We start from the raw sequence: 15,808 nt of genomic DNA on the forward strand, positions 1-15,808 counted from the left end.
CTATCCACTCCACTACTTAGCTACCTGCTAGGTACTTAATTAAATTCATGTTTCCTTCCTCTTTAAACAAGAAAAAGGCTGTATAGAACATACAGATCACATAGATTTTCAGAAAATTTAACTCTTCCAGTTAGAGAAATCTCTTTATTACAGGACAGTATCAACCAGAAAGCTTTATTAACTGGTGGTTATAGGCTTTAATGATGTAATACTAATGACTATAAGGATGGTTGTGAATCCTCTGGTCCAGATCCCAAAGGGCTTTCTGAATTACTGAAAAATAAAATTATGTTCAGTAGAGTTTTAATATCAATTGTATTTTATTGCAATCAAGTTGTTTGAAAGGTAGTAATCCACACAAGATAATTTTCTATTAATCAGACCATTTGGTCAGCCAAAACACCCAGTCCCCAACTGGTAAGAGAAGGGTTTACTATAGTTTACCATTTCTGTTCTATTCCCTAGACTAGAGAAAAAGAAGGTTTTAAGACCCAGCCCTATGAAAGAGTGGCATTGATGTGGAAATTAAGAAGGGAAATGTGAGGTATAACTGAAAGACCCTAGAGATCATTGCATTCTTTAGAAAATCTATCCACTAGACTCCGGTAGAGAACACTCCTATGAAATAGCTCACACTGCTTCTATCATTCTAGCAGCTGGCAGCCAGTGTTTTGACTTCGTCAGATTCTGTTTTGTTGTCCAGAGCAATGGGGGGGGGGGTTTGGCTTGCTACCAGTGCAATGGACACACTGTCTTTCTTGGCAGAGACACTCTGAATACATTCCTACCTATTTGTTCCCTCAAAAGAATTGTTTTCAGAACAGTTCTGTCCTCTGCTTTTCCTCCAGCCCGCTAGCCAAAACGTTTCTCCTTCAATGTCTTTAACCGGGGCCAAGACAACTTGCGGTTCTCACATAGTTTTTCCACAGTTTTCTGTTAAAGCCAGGCGAAAACAAGAATAATATTGTATGTTTATCTTCTTCTTGTAGGTTAATCAACTCTGTCAACCTTACAATTTTGGGGAGTACAGATGCTGTTAATCCTTGGGGGCTAAAGCATGAGCAACAGACAGTTGTTCCTTTGTCAGGGGGAGGGAGGTGGAAAGGAAGGAGGGAAGGAGCATGTGAAATAGAACAACATTACTAATGATTCAAGTGTGATCCATGGGAACTGGCCTGGACTTCAGTTTATGTTATTAAAGCAAATCAACTGTTTTGAAAAACTCAGAGCCGCTTATTTTCAGAGAAATAATTCATGAGCTAATTATACTCACTAGCTCATTAAAATAACAAAATATCAGCCCTAGAAGAGTCCTTAGAGATGATTTGGTCCATCCTTTTTTTTTTTTAAAATAGATGAGTAAACTGAGGTCCAGAGATTTTAACCAAATTTTTCACAAATTCAGGTGAGCTGCTCTTAGTGGTTTACAATTTTTTCTGTATAGCAATAAGATTGTTGAATTTTTCTCTCTTCCAGCTGCCTTCTTTTTTGTGTCTACATGTGAAAAGAGAGAACAAACTCAAAATAAAATTTAAGAAAAACTAAAAACCAGCCTTTCAGACTCATAATTTTGTTGTACTGGGATACCTTCAGCTGTCATTTTCCACTTCTCTGGTAAGGAGATCATAAATTATAGAATGATTGACTTAAAGCTGGAAAGCATCTTGGAGGTCATACAAAATCTCTCATTTTATAGAAAGGGAAACTGAGTCATGGAGAAGTGCAGTAACCTGCCCAGGGTCATACAGCTAATAAGAATCTGAGGTTGCATCTAAAGCCAAAAGCCTTCTTTGTTACAAGTTTAGTTTTCTTTTCAGTATGGTTCTTGGACCAAAATCAGTCTTCCAGCTTGTATGCATTGTTTTCAAAAAGGGAGTGTAAAGACACACCCATCTACCCACATTTAAATAGACACATAGTGCTGTTGTTTTCCCTTCTAGACCAAGTGACCAAGTATGTGTGTGTTTCCTGGATCAGAATTCCCAGAAACCCCTGCACTTGAATTGCCTATAGTGAGAATAGCTACTGCTGTATTGTTTTGTTGTTTTTTTTTTTTTTCAGGGCAATGGGGTTTTAAGTGACTTGCCCAGGGTCACACAGCTAGTGTCAAATGTCTGAGGCCGGATTTGAACTCAGGTACTCCTGAATCCAGGGCCGGTGCTTTATCCACTGCGCCACCTAGCTGCCCTGCTGTATTGTTAAATGAAAAACATACATATTAATACTAATACTGTAGTTTATTCCAGTCTGACAGAAAGTTTTATAATTTAACACTAATCACTATCTAAACCATTTTCTAGATTGGAAATAGATGTCCAAATCATCATAGTCCCCCATTCCCTCCTCTATCCCAATGATTGTCCTAAGAAGATGTCAGGTAACATTTATGGGAATCTTTTATTTTCAAGCCAATGAAGATTAAGTGACTTGCCCAGGGTCACACAGCTAGTAAGTGACAAGTATCCGAAGCCAGATTTGAACTCAGGTCCTCCTGAATCCAAGGCCAGTGCTCTATCCACTGCGCCACCTAGCTACCTCTAAAAAGGAGGTTTTTAATATGTTTCTGTGGAACTATCCTGTGTTCTTACCTTCTGTAAGAGCCTGGGGTTGGGCAGCATGTGCAGAAGGGCTGTTAAAGGGTAAGGTACATTTACCAGGAGATGAGAAAGGTTGAAGGCTTCTTGATGGTTTCTTTTATAAAATCAGACAATGATTTTTTTGTTTTGTTTTGTTTTGGTTTGGTTTTTTTGGTGAGGCAATTGGGGTTAAGTGACTTGCCCAAGGTCACACAGCTAGTACATGTTAAGTGTCTGAGGCCGGATTTGAACTCAGGTCCTTCTGAATCCAGGGCCGGTGCTTTATCCACTGCGCCACCTAGCTGCCCCTAGACAATGATTTTAACACCTCATTTATGAGGGACAGCTCTTACCTAGTGACTCAGCTATTTAGAACACAGGGGAAAAAAAAAGGCTGATGAGTAGCTGAAATAGATGTTTATCTTACATATTTTATTTATTTATTTTGAGATTTAGCAACAAACATTTATTTTATTTTCCAGTTACATTTAAGGGTAGTTTTCAACATTCATTTTCATAAGATTTATAATTCCAAATTTTTCTCCCTCCCTCCCTCCCTCCCTCCCTTTCCTCCCCTCCTCCACAATATCGCAACCAGGCTACATGTGTACAATCCACAAGTGTTCTTTTTATCAGCTCTTTCTATGGGGCTGGATAGTAAGCTTCCTCATTAGTTCCTTGGGATTGTCTTGGATCATTGCACTGCTGAGAGTAGTTCAGTCATTCACAATTGCCCATTGAACAATACTGCTGTCACTACGCACAATGTCCTCGCAGCTCTACTCACTTCACTATACATCGATATTCATTAGTCTTTCAAGGTTTTTGGGGGATCATCCTTTTAGTCTTTTCCTGTAGCACAAGACCATTCCACTACAATCATATAACACAGCTTTTCCCATCATTCCTCAATTGATGGACATTCCCTTGATTCTCAATTCTTAGACTCCACCAAGAGTTGCTATAAATATTTTTTGTACAATTTTTCCCCTTTTCTCTTTTTCATGATTACTATTTTTAACTGTTTCCCTTCCATCCTATTCCCTTCCCCATGATATTTATTCTATTATCCATCTTCTTTTATCCTGTAACTCTTCAAAAGGGCTTTGCTTCTGTCTGTCCCCTCCCCCACTCTGCCCTTCCTTCTTTTGCCCCTCTCTCTTTATCCCCTTCCCCTCCTATTTTCCTGCAGGGTTAGAGAGATTACTCTACCCAATTGAGTGTGTACATTATTCCCTCCTTGAACCAATTCTAATGAAATTGAGGTCTTTGAGCCAATTCTGATGAGTGTTAGGCTCATTTACTGCCCAGATTAAACAGATTACTAGACCCAGTTGGGTGTGTCTGTTAGTCCCTCCTTGAGGCACCTCTGATGAGTTTAAGGTCTTTGAGCCTTTTCTGATGAATGTAAAATTCATTTACTGCCCTGCTCCTCTCCCATCTCTTCCCCCACTCTATAAACCTTTTCCTGTTTCTTTCATGTAGGATTTCACCTCTGCCCTTACCCCTCCCCCAGTGCATTCCCTTCATCCCTCAATTTAACTCTAAGGGTGTCATCACCTAGCTAGGTGACACAGTGGACAAAGCATCACCCCTGAACCCAGGGGGATCCCAGCCCAAACCTGGCCTCAGACACAAGACAATCGCCCACTGTACGACCCTAGGTATGTCCCCTAGCTCCAATTTTTTATGGTTCTCTAGGGTCTTATATTTGAAAGTCAAATTTGCCATTCAGTTCAGGTCTTTTCATCACAAATATCTGAAAGTCTTCTTTTTCATTAAAGTCCCATTTTTTCCACTGAAAGATTATGCTGAGTTTTGCTGGGTAGGTGATTCTTGGTTGTAATCCTATTTCCCTTGCCCTTTGGAATATCATATTCTATACCCTCCAGTCCTTTAATGTAGAAGCTGCTAGATCTTGTGCTATCCTGACTGGGGCTCCACAGTACTTGAATTCTTTCTTTTTGGCAGCTTGCAATATTTTCTCCTTGACCTGAGAGTTCTGGAATTTGGCTATAATATTCCTAGGAGTTTTCCTTTTGGGATCTCTTTCTGGAGGTGATCGGTGGATTCTTTCAATTTCTATTTTAGCTGCTTCTTCTAGAATTTTAGGGCAATTTCCCCTGAGAATATCTTGGAAGATAGTGTCTAAGCTCTTTCCTTGATCATGGTTTTCAGGTAGACCAATAATTTTCAAATTATCTCTCTTGGACCTATTTTCCAGGTCAGCAGTTTTTCCCAGAAGATATTTCACATTGCCCTCTATTTTTTTATTCATTTAGATTTCCTTTATTGTGTCTTGGTTTCTCATAAAGTCACTGGCTTCCATTTGTTCAATCCTCGATCTTAGGCAATTATTTTCATAGAGAGCTTTTGTACCTCCTTTTCCATTTGGCCAATTTGACTTTTCAAGCTGCTGACTTTTTTCTCATGTCTTTCCTGAATCACCTTCATTTCTCTTTCCATTTTTTCCTCTACCTCTCTAACTTTATCTTCAAACTCCTTTTTGAGCACCTTTATTGCCTGAGACCAATTCATATTTTTCTTGGAAGCTTTAGATATAGGGGCCCTGATGTTGACATCTTCCTCTGAGGGTGCCCCTTGGTCTTCTTTGTTACTGAAGAAACTTTCTATGGTCCTCACCTTTCTCTGTCTGCTCATCTTGCCTTTCTTTTACTTGACTTTTAGCTCCTTAAAGTGGGGCACTGTTTCCAGGCTGCAGTATCCCAAGCCTAAGAAGTTCCAGGTGGTATGATTTAAAGAGAATTAGGTTCTTCACTCCCCCGGCCTGTTACCTGGTCCTTAGATGATCCCAGACCAACTTGCTAATCAACCAGCTTTGTGTGTTGTGGTTGTTAGCTCCAACGAGTCTGTGCCCCTCCCCCACCTGGGCCACTGCTACTTGAGCCTACCTCCTGGTTCTCAGCAGGGTTGTAAAATCCAAGTTCTGCCTTAGCACCTGCATAGACCCATGTAGTCTCCCCCCTGCCCAGGGCTCAGCCCACTCACCAGACTGTGAGCTTAGTTCCAGACAACACTGGTGCTTCAGCTGATTCAGAGGCTCTGAGGGGTCTACTTCTCTGGTGAGGCCTTCCTCTGACTGGATCTGTGTCAGGGTGACTGTGGGGTTGGGATCGACTCCTGTATTAGCACAGCAGCTCCCTCCTTCTGACCTTCCAAGCTGTTCTTGGTTAGAAGATGATTTCAGCACATTCTTCTGTGAGTTTTGCTGCTCTGGGCATTTTCCTATGGTGTTATTTGGATGTTTTTTTGGGCGATCATGTCATGAGTTCGGGAGCTCCTACACATTTTATTTTATAAAATTTATCCATTAAAACTCATGTATATAGTTCATAGGAGAACCCCTAGGTCCTCATTCAGAGACTATTCACTCATACTTTGCACACAATCCTAACTTGTTTGGTCATCTGATTTATAAAAGTAGGAATCAAGGCAGGGAGTTACAGTTAAATTAAGGCACACTTGAAAGCCTAACCATTAGGGAGAAGATAGAAAATAACTATAAAAAGAAAATACAAAACATAAGAACTCAAGAAACACAGTGACCTGGTAGCAATTAAATGTAGAGAACAGCCTTACAGACCTTAAGAGCATAGGTGTGCAAAGAGGGTGTGCCTAAAGGGCCTATAGGAATGTAACCCTCAGGATGTTCCAAAACCATTCAGTTTGTATGTACAACTATGCCCCCAAGTGCATCACTGACTTACAACTGGTAACAAGCAAACAAATCAACAAGAACAAAAGAAAAACCAGAACAAAACAAAAAAAAACAAAACTGACGTTCATGGTAACTCTTAAAGTCATCCCCAAAAGTTAAATAAATCTCAGCATGTTTAAGTTTGTAAAGATGTATATAGACTGTTTGAGAAACAATTTTTATTAGTGACTTAAAAAGAAATAGAACTGGGGGCAGCTAGGTGGCACAGTGGATAGAGCACCAGCCCTGGATTCAGGAGTACCTGAGTTCAAATCCGGCCTCAGACACTTGACACTTACTAGCTGTGTGACCCTGGGCAAGTCACTTAATCCTCATTGCCCAGCAAAAAAAAAGAAAGAAAGAAATAGAACAATAGTCATAAACTTTAATTATCTGGATCATTCATTTGTGGGGAAGATGAGACAAACAGGATGCTATTGTATAAGAGGCTTCCTATTATTTCCCCCTGAACTATATCCATGTACTCTTTTTTCACCTGTATATTAGGCAGGAAGTTTACAAACCTTGAAAAAGATAAGTCTTGGCTTCAGTCTTTATGTACACTGAGGAATGGACAGAAGGAAATGGGCTCAAACTTGAGCGAGAATTATTGAGAAGAATGGGAAGCATGGGTAGAAGCTACAGGAGCAGCCTAGTACAATGCAAAGTGTTGGATTTGGAGGGAGAGAGGACTTGGCATCTGTGTGATCTTGGGGAAGTCAGTTAATTTGTTTGGGTTCCATTTTCTCTATCTGTTCAAAGAGCATGTTGGAATAGATTACCTCTAGGATCCTAGTATGAAGCTCCTTGCGAAAGATGGGAATAAAGCATTGATTAAGTGCCTACTACATACCCAGCACTTTTCTAAGTGCTTTGTCACTATTATCTCATTTGATCCTCACAACTCGGAGGTAGGTGCTGTGGTTATCCCTATTTGAGAGCTTGGGGAAACCAAGGCAGGCAGCTTAAGTGACTTTCCTAGGGTAACAAAGCTAATATGTATCTGAGGTCAGATGTGAACCCAGGTCTTTCTGCCTCCAAGCCGAGCATTCTTCCTTCTACTTCACCACCTATTTGCCTGAAAGTAGGTAATATTTTATTCTTTGTATTGGCATTCTTGGTACCTAGCAGAGTGATCAGCACATAGCAACTACTTAAATAGTTGCTTGTTGATTGATTGTGTCTTTGATTCTCTAGTTTTAAGTTGAACATTAGAAAGATTTCCCTATACTTTATGAATTTATGGGAATTCTCCAAATAGCCTTACCTGAGATGTTTGTGGATCTTTCCACCTGCTCAGATTTTAAAGAAAAGTGTTAAGTGGCTAGATTTATGGAATTGTTTAAACAAAGAGGCCTATATTAATTATGGGCCCCCTTGAAGATCTTTTCAGATTTGTGATTCTTTGGTTGGCCATGCACTAGGGTCTTGGATTTGAGGTTGGGGCATGCCAGAACTGGGTGAAGATGCATACTACACAGGCCTTATCAAAACTGAAAGCTATTGTCTCCAAGTCCCATCTCCTCCAGGTCCTTTCACTCCTGGCAAACAACTACTCAACTAATTAGTCAAAGCAGTTGTTATATCATCTCTAATTGAATGTATCAGCCCATTAGCTTTTTTCGGGGAAGCTTTCAGGTGACTTTGCCTTTGGCATGTTAACCATATTATACCTTAAATCTTGTTGATGAAGGAACCACACAGACCTGGGCTTGGCCTGGAACTTGGGTGATTTTTCTGGTTCTGGTGCTTCAGGTTGTCCTAAGTACAAGGTTGGACTGTGCCTTAGGGAAGGTCTGCTGGTAATAAAGCATAATGTTTTTTCACACACATATAAAATTTTACAGAAACAACAACAAAAACGAACCACTGGACCTGAAAGTTATATAGGAAATAGCCTATAAGCTTCCCTATATGTGTTGTCCTCCCCCTTCCCCCCAAACAAACTGGGTAGGACTTTACACACTTCCATTGGGGCTACCTGCTATCTTTTTTTTTTTTTTGGCAGGGCAATGAGGGTTAAGTGACTTGCCCACGGTCACACAGCTAGTAAGTGTCAAGTGTCTGAGGCCGGATTTGAACTCAGGTCTTCCTGAATCCAGGGACAGTGCTTTATCCACTGCTCCACCTAGCTGCCGCCTACCTGCTATCTTTTTAATGGCTTCTTTTCCCCCTTTCCTGTTCAGCATCATGTTATGTTGATTTTAACTTGTATAAACTTGTCGGGGGCCCTAAATCCATTCCAGTAAAGCCCTGTTCTCAGATCCTTACAACTGACCCTGGAGGATTTTTCTCCTTGTCTTCAGGTTCTATGTTTCTAAAAAAGAAGAAAGACAGAAAGTCCCAGAAGTGACAATTGGAAGAGACAGAGTAGATAGTTCAGAGGAAAGCAGGATGGTCTAATGAGGCTGTAGCAGACATTTTTGCTGTTTCTTACCCGTGACATACCATCTCTGAGCTCCGTGACCTTTTACTGGCTGTCCTCCATCTTGGAATGCTTTCCCACCTCATCTCTGACCCATAGCTTCCCCAGATTCCTTCAAGAATTAGTTCAGATCCCATCATTTGCAAAAGGTTGTTCTCATTCCCCCTCACTGCTAGTGCCTGCTCTCTGGAACTACTTTCATTTTGCCCTATGTGTATTGTGTACATTCATAGTTATTTACACATCACCCCAATTCCATTTTGGACTTTCTTTGAATCCCCATTGCTTAGCATATTGTCTCAAACACAATAAGCGCTTAAGAAATGATTAATTTGAGTGATCTTAAATCTAAATTAAGTTTATGGCAGACAGGGAGTCATACTGAATTTTTTACTAAAGTCACTGAAGTTGGTCATTGGATCTTTAGAAATAATTTCCTTTTGTATGCATTTGCTATTTTAAAAATGCTCTTTTGAACAAGACTTTTGAGGGTCCTTATTCCTTCTTTATTCCCACAAGAAGGATGTGATGTGGTGGGGGAAATAACTGGTTTCTTTTCCTGGCATCTGTACCCACCCTACTTTGGATATTAGAGAAGGAGGAGAAAGGGGAGAGAAAGTGAAATCCATACAAAGAAAAGGACATGAGGACATGAGCTAGGTGGTGCATTAGATAAAGCACCAGCCCTGGATTTAGGAGGACCTGAGTTCAAATCCAACCTCAGACAATTGACATTTACTAGCTGTGTGATCCTGGGCAAGTCACTTAACCCTCATTGCCCTGCCACCACCCCCCAAAAAAAAAGAAAAAAAAGAAAAAAAGAAAAGAACAAGGGTGGGTGGGAAGAGTGGAGAGGAGAGGGATATTTGCATCTGTTCATTCATTCCACAAGCATGTATTGACTAGCTACCTTGGGTTAGGCAGGGAGGAGGGGCTACTGAAGGATGATGATAAATCATAATTCTTGACTTCTAGGAGTCAATTATTTAGTATTTGATATGATTGATTTTTCTTTTGCCCTCTACCCACTTTGCAAAGACCTAGAAGCCCTCTACTTCCTTTCTTTAAGGAGCTATGTTCTACTTGGAATGCCAGCGATCAAAGCCATCAACATTGCCAAGGGAAATTCTGTGGCAGCTAAATACTAAAAATAACTTGTCTCTATGCAACTTTCCATTTTTGTAGAATAAATGGTGAATTTGAGTTGAAATGTGAACCACCTTTCAGCTTAGCCAGTTCACTAGGTGGTAGATTTTTCCAGTTCTGTGTTGTGAATCTTTTTTAAAAAACAAATGATAGCTCTTGAGAAGCTTGGGAATGGCCAAATCACTACCTCCTCCCTTCCCCCCCCCCCCCCCCCCCCGCCATAAACACCACTGCCAAAACAGGTTTTGCTGTTTATACTGGATAAAAATATGTTTCAACAAGATATTTATAGCCAGGAGAAGGTATTTATAGTAGTGTTGTCAGTCATGCCTTTACATAGTTTGCCCATTCAGCTCCAAGCCAGTCCACAAAGATGGAATTGTCCCTTGAACCTGGATTTTGTCACCTGTCTCCTTTGGTGACACCCACTAAGTACTGTAATGGTAGGAATATACAAACCATTAAGGAAAAAAACAAGTACAGATCAAACTCCACACACTCGAACTTGGTTTGTCTCCCAATCCCTCCCATTAGATCACTTTTAGTAAAAACCATCTTCTGCGGAGCTCCAGGTAGGGATATGCTTCTAAACTCTTCTTGCCTTCTCCTGGGGACTGTTCAAAAGTAGAGCTGGTTTTATTTATAATCTGAATCAGATATGGGTGAGGCCATTACAGAAATGCAAAAAAAAAAATAATGAAAGAAGAAAAAGGGCTGTTATTTAGAAATATTTTCCCACACTGAGTTTACATCTACTGCTTTGGATAAAACTCTAGACATTACTTAAATGCAGTAATAATTTTAACAATATTTTTAAAAATTAAAAATATTTTTACAATATATTTTTGCATGTGTTGACAACTGAGTTTTTTTACCCACAAGACACTCAAAACCAAAACCAAACCAATCACCCTTCTGCTTAGAGCACCTCAAGCACTGTATTTTATTATTGTCCAGGCAAAACACGTTCATGGCTCTTCCCAGTGGGCAAACTTGGAACTTGTTTATATAGGACATGTGATTTCTAGTTCTGTTTTATAACTTAAGCTTATGCCAGAAATTTTTTTCCCTACCCCCAAATAACCTTGTATCAGCTGTTTGGAAGTTAACCTTGTTGACAAAGCCAACATACTTTTTCAACTCAAATTAAGAGAAATCTTTTAAGATAATTTGTTAACCACCCCCTGCTCCTCCTCCTCCCATTGTGATTTTAAAAAAATATTCTTAAAAGAAAATAGAGGGGGCAGCTAGGTGGCGTAGTGGATAGAGCACTGGTCTTGGAGTCAGGAGTACCTGAGTTCAAATCCGGCCTCAGACACTTAACACTTACTAGCTGTGTGACCCTGGGCAAGTCACTTAACCCCAATTGCCTCACTAAAAAAAAAAAAAAAAAGAAAATAGAGCATTAATTTTTTTTTGTTGTTTCTTCCCCGTTGTTTTTGTTTCTATGTGGCTGGTCTTGGAGGTTTGTTTGTTAGATAGTCATCAGACAAATGTTGATTCATTAATAAGAGGCAATGAGAGTCAGATATACTAATCCTGTATTTGAACAACTTGAAGACTCAGGTTTGCACAGGGTTTCTATCAAGGGAAGGAGAAAAAAGTTCAGCAGCCAGTCCCAAGCTGCTACGTTGGGGTAGGGGGGGAAGATCGAGAGAAAAGGAGAGAAGAGGTCTTAATTTATTCTTTTCTTTTTTTGGCAATCATAGCACAAAAACACTTGCTAACCAGGAACTTGGCTTAAATCATGCAACTGTAAGCCTGACTATCCTTAAATGACCTCTCTGGAAAAGCACTGAGTGGTTTGTTGCCTTAGGTTATATATCTCTGTGCCTGTGCCAGGTGATAAACACATTTCTGCTGGAACAAAGAGGGAGGGGCTATAGATGTTGAGAATTACTGAAAGATCTCATCTGCCATCTAAGGAAATGGCACTGCCTTATTTCATGGAATTATGGACCTTCCCTCCTCTCTCCCCCCCCCCCCCATCTTGGGTCTCCAGCCTGTGTTGACAACAATTCCGGAGTTTACAAGGTATGTGGGGCCAAAGTTCCTGACACCTAATAAAAAACATTGGGTCTGACTTTATTGGCCATCCTTTGTACTGTTAGCTCCTGTTTCAAAAAAATGAGTTTAAAAGATGGCATTTAGGGAGCGTTCCAACTCCAAAAGCTGATATTTCTTTTGTTAAGTAAAACCTTAGTTAATCAGAATATGTAGAGTGTTCTGGGGAACTGATGACTTACCCTATTAATAGTGCAATTCTTTTCATTTCATTGAGTGTTGAGTCCATAGTGATCCTGAGAATAGCCCAGGAGACTTGGTTTCTGGTCTTGGCTCTACAATTAATGGTTCTGTAACCTTAGAGAGGATATTTACCTTTTCTGTATCTTAGTTTCCTTGTCTATAAGATGAATGGGTTAGACCAGTGGATCTCCAGGTTCCTTCTAATTCTAAATTATGTCAGTAGGTACTGCCCCCATTTTATGATGCCCTACTTTAGTAGGCTGTCTTACACAGAGTAGGTAATTGATAGTAGTCCAATCTGGAATAGTGGAAAGAACTCTGCTTTTGGAGTCTTGGGTGAATGTTGACTTAGATGGAAGAAGGTGTCTAGTAGAATGCCCTAGGTTTGGAGGATGTCTTTGGTCCTGTACCATTCAAGAGTTTCATCAGTGACTTGAAAGAATAGACAGCATTATGGCTATGCTAGAAATTGCAACACTTTTGTAAGCCATTTGATGTGTAAATCAGGGCTTGCTTTATTATTGTGTTGAGTGTCTAGATTTAAGAAAATAATGGGAAAATTTTATTAATGAATATTAAGCTTAAAAGTTAGTGTCTACTTTTTTTTTTGGAAAGTTGGTTATACATTTACTAGCATACCTTTGGATAGAATGCTTATCAAATTTTTAAATGACATAAAGGTGGTAGAGATAAGTAATGGTTATCTATCTTGTTTCTCAGATTTGGGCACCAACAATAGTTTGTGAGAGAAATATTTGACTGTCTTAGTAAACTGGAAACTAAAATGTACCAGCAGTGTACTATGGTGCTCCTTCCCCCAAAGGTGCATCATTCATGGTTGAATTAAGAGAGACATAATGCTTAGAATGAAGTGATCTTCCACTCCATGTTTTGCTTTGGTCAAACCACATGTTCATGCAATGACCTCAGGTAGTTCCATTTGTGTATGAGGCTTAATCCCAACCTAGAGTCATTTATGAAAAGCTTAATGGAAAATTTCTGGTTGAAGCTTTGGCCCAGAGAAGAGCTGAGAAAATATACCTTCTTCCTTTTGCTACAGAACAGGGGAATCAGGAATATTGAATATGCTGTCAGACATAGTAAATGTTTGGATGATTTTATTGAAATGCTTCCCCCTCCCCCTCTTTTTAAAAAATGCTTGCTCCAAGGGAGGGTTCCATGTGGATTAGGGGGAAGGGGAGGGATATATTCAGAAATGAAAGTAATATATTTTTTAAAGGCATCAATAAAAAGGGAGGCGGGGAAGAGAATGCTTACTCTAGGTTAAATGTACAGTCCTTAATAATTAGACAGTGCCTTTATGTTTAAGGACCTTAGATTGCAATACAGTAATCATGCTTGGGACAGGCCTGTCATTTGGTTGGGCAAGGCCTAAAGCAAAAAGAGTTTAGTCTGGGAGTTTAGTCTCAACTCCCCTCCCCGCCCCACCGCCCCTCCCCCCCTTTTTTTTTTCACTCTGTAGCCACTTTCTGTGGAAATTAGGCAAAGTTAGAAATGAGAGGACATGTAGTGACTTGTTAGCATGACCAGTCATGAGTCTAGAAACAAGAATGCAATGGATACTAATTAATCAATGACCTAGTCACAAACCTTCTGTCCCTTCCCCACTTACCCTGTCCCTGTTACCCTTCACATATTTCAGCTAAAGTTTCAAACCCATTTCAAACATTCATGAAAGGGAAAAACAATAAGTACACCCTTGATTTATTCCTCTGATTACATTACCCTTCTCGTTGTTAATTCTGTTTTGTTCTTTCAGGAAGGGCTTTTGTCATAAGAATGTAAACTCAAGAACATGTTTGTTAAATCTGACTTCTTAGTAGTGTAAATTACAGATTTTCTGAAATACAAGGAACCCTTTTTGGAAAAACCTTAATGAAGGCAGAAACACTTATATAAATTATTGGTTACCCTTGAGAACAGAGTTGTAAACAGAAGTATGGTCTGAATTTGCCACTTATTCTTTCCTGGAGACATTAACTGGAGATTAACCTTAGTCCCAAATTGTTGTACTTATGTTTAAGAGTTCTGAGTAACTGCATTTTTATACCAAGGTCATTTTTCCCAAGGATTTCAAGATGCTTTCCCACTTCTCCCCTCTCACTTAAATGGATACAGGCTCCTTTTACCTGAATCATCTATTTGGAGCAATGTCATTTAGCCTCAGGGAATATGTCAAGTTATCTCTGGCATGGAAGACTCTATCTTCTTTTATTCCTTTAAAATGTATTTTTAATATTAAATTTTTCTTGTATGATGGCAAAGCATTTCTAGATGGTCAAGGACTATCTGAAGTGAGGAACAGATTGTATTTCCCTGCTTTTGCCAGTTATGCAGAGGCTGTATTGGCAAGGCTACCTGTAGTCAGCAGTGGTGACTAACTGAATATTAACCGAAGTGTTTTCATAGATTCTCCAATAGATCGTGTGACTCACACAATGTCTGAGGGAGTGTGTTACTGCCCTAATTGGTAATAATCTGGGAATAGGGGAACAATGGGGATTTTATCATTTGTGGGCCTAAATCTGAAGAGGAACTCCCCTAGTAATGTGATGAGCATTATGGGTTAACTCTCCCTTTGAGTGATACACATCTTTCTTCTATTATTCAATGTAACATTCATATTGGGCACTTGAACCTTTATTTCCTTTTCTTTTATCTTCACATTCACTTTGACATGACTCCTGAGTGATTGAAATCCTATTCACATTGCCCATTGAGTAATAAAAATGGCTCTTAGGGCCATATTTATCTGTCTTTGAGAGGGCTATGCTTTGACTGCTAATTCTCAAGTAAAATTATTCCTCTGGAAAGAAATCAATCAAAAGCAACCTTGGCCCAGATAGCATTAGCTGCCAGCAATAATGTTTGGTTCTCTTTAACAGGGTACGTACCTTTGCCAAATGAATAGAGGTTATGTCCCTTGAAGGAAGAACTGGATTCCATGTGGCATAATTCACGATAGAGCTTATAGGCATGGAAACATATTGAAAATCTCTTTTTAAGTAAAGCTGAAAATATTAAGAAATAATATTTTCCTCTAAAGCCATTTCCAGACTACTGGAAAATGTGGGTGTTAGGACACTGGAGAAAAGAACAAAAAGGTTTTTTTCCTTGGAAAATGGATTGAGTGGTACCAAATATTTTAATAACAACAACAAAACTCTTGTCTAATCTCTTATACCTCATTGAAGTGATTTGGTTATTGACTCATTTCTGTCCCTCACCCCCACCCTCCACTTTACCTGTCCACCCAAGGTGGGCCAGCATCTACCCCTCTCCACTGAGTAAGGATTAAGATATCAATGGAAGGGAGGATGTCCTTTTATTTAACTCCTGATATGGGAGAGGATGGAGTAGTCCCAGAGGAAAGGGGCAATGACTTAATTGACCAATTCTGGAATGTTAACCTAGATTGCATTTTAAGATATCTTTTCCTTTTTCAAGATTCCTATGTGTAACCAAATCCTAAAGCCTATTGGTATGGGACTTAGCTTACATGTTACCTGAAATCTTGTGGCAGAGTCATGTTGGATGGTATAGGGGACCCATGCCAATTTGGATATCTTTCTAAGTTAGAAATGACTGAAAAGATTAATGTTAAGTTAAATAAAAAGTTTTCTTTCTGATTAGTGCCTGAACACAGAGTATTGTACTAGTATTACTATTGTTTTC

At 39.6% G+C, this 15,808-nt stretch overlaps 1 protein-coding gene across 1 annotated transcript in view; it reads left to right on the plus strand.

Moving 5' to 3' along the window:
• The window catches only part of KLF13 (Kruppel like factor 13), a 101,474-nt gene that overhangs the window by 7,609 nt on the left and 78,057 nt on the right, over nt 1–15,808 (plus strand).

This window comes from Dromiciops gliroides, chromosome 2 (genome assembly GCF_019393635.1).
Source record: "Dromiciops gliroides isolate mDroGli1 chromosome 2, mDroGli1.pri, whole genome shotgun sequence".
Lineage (NCBI taxonomy): Eukaryota > Metazoa > Chordata > Mammalia > Microbiotheria > Microbiotheriidae > Dromiciops > Dromiciops gliroides.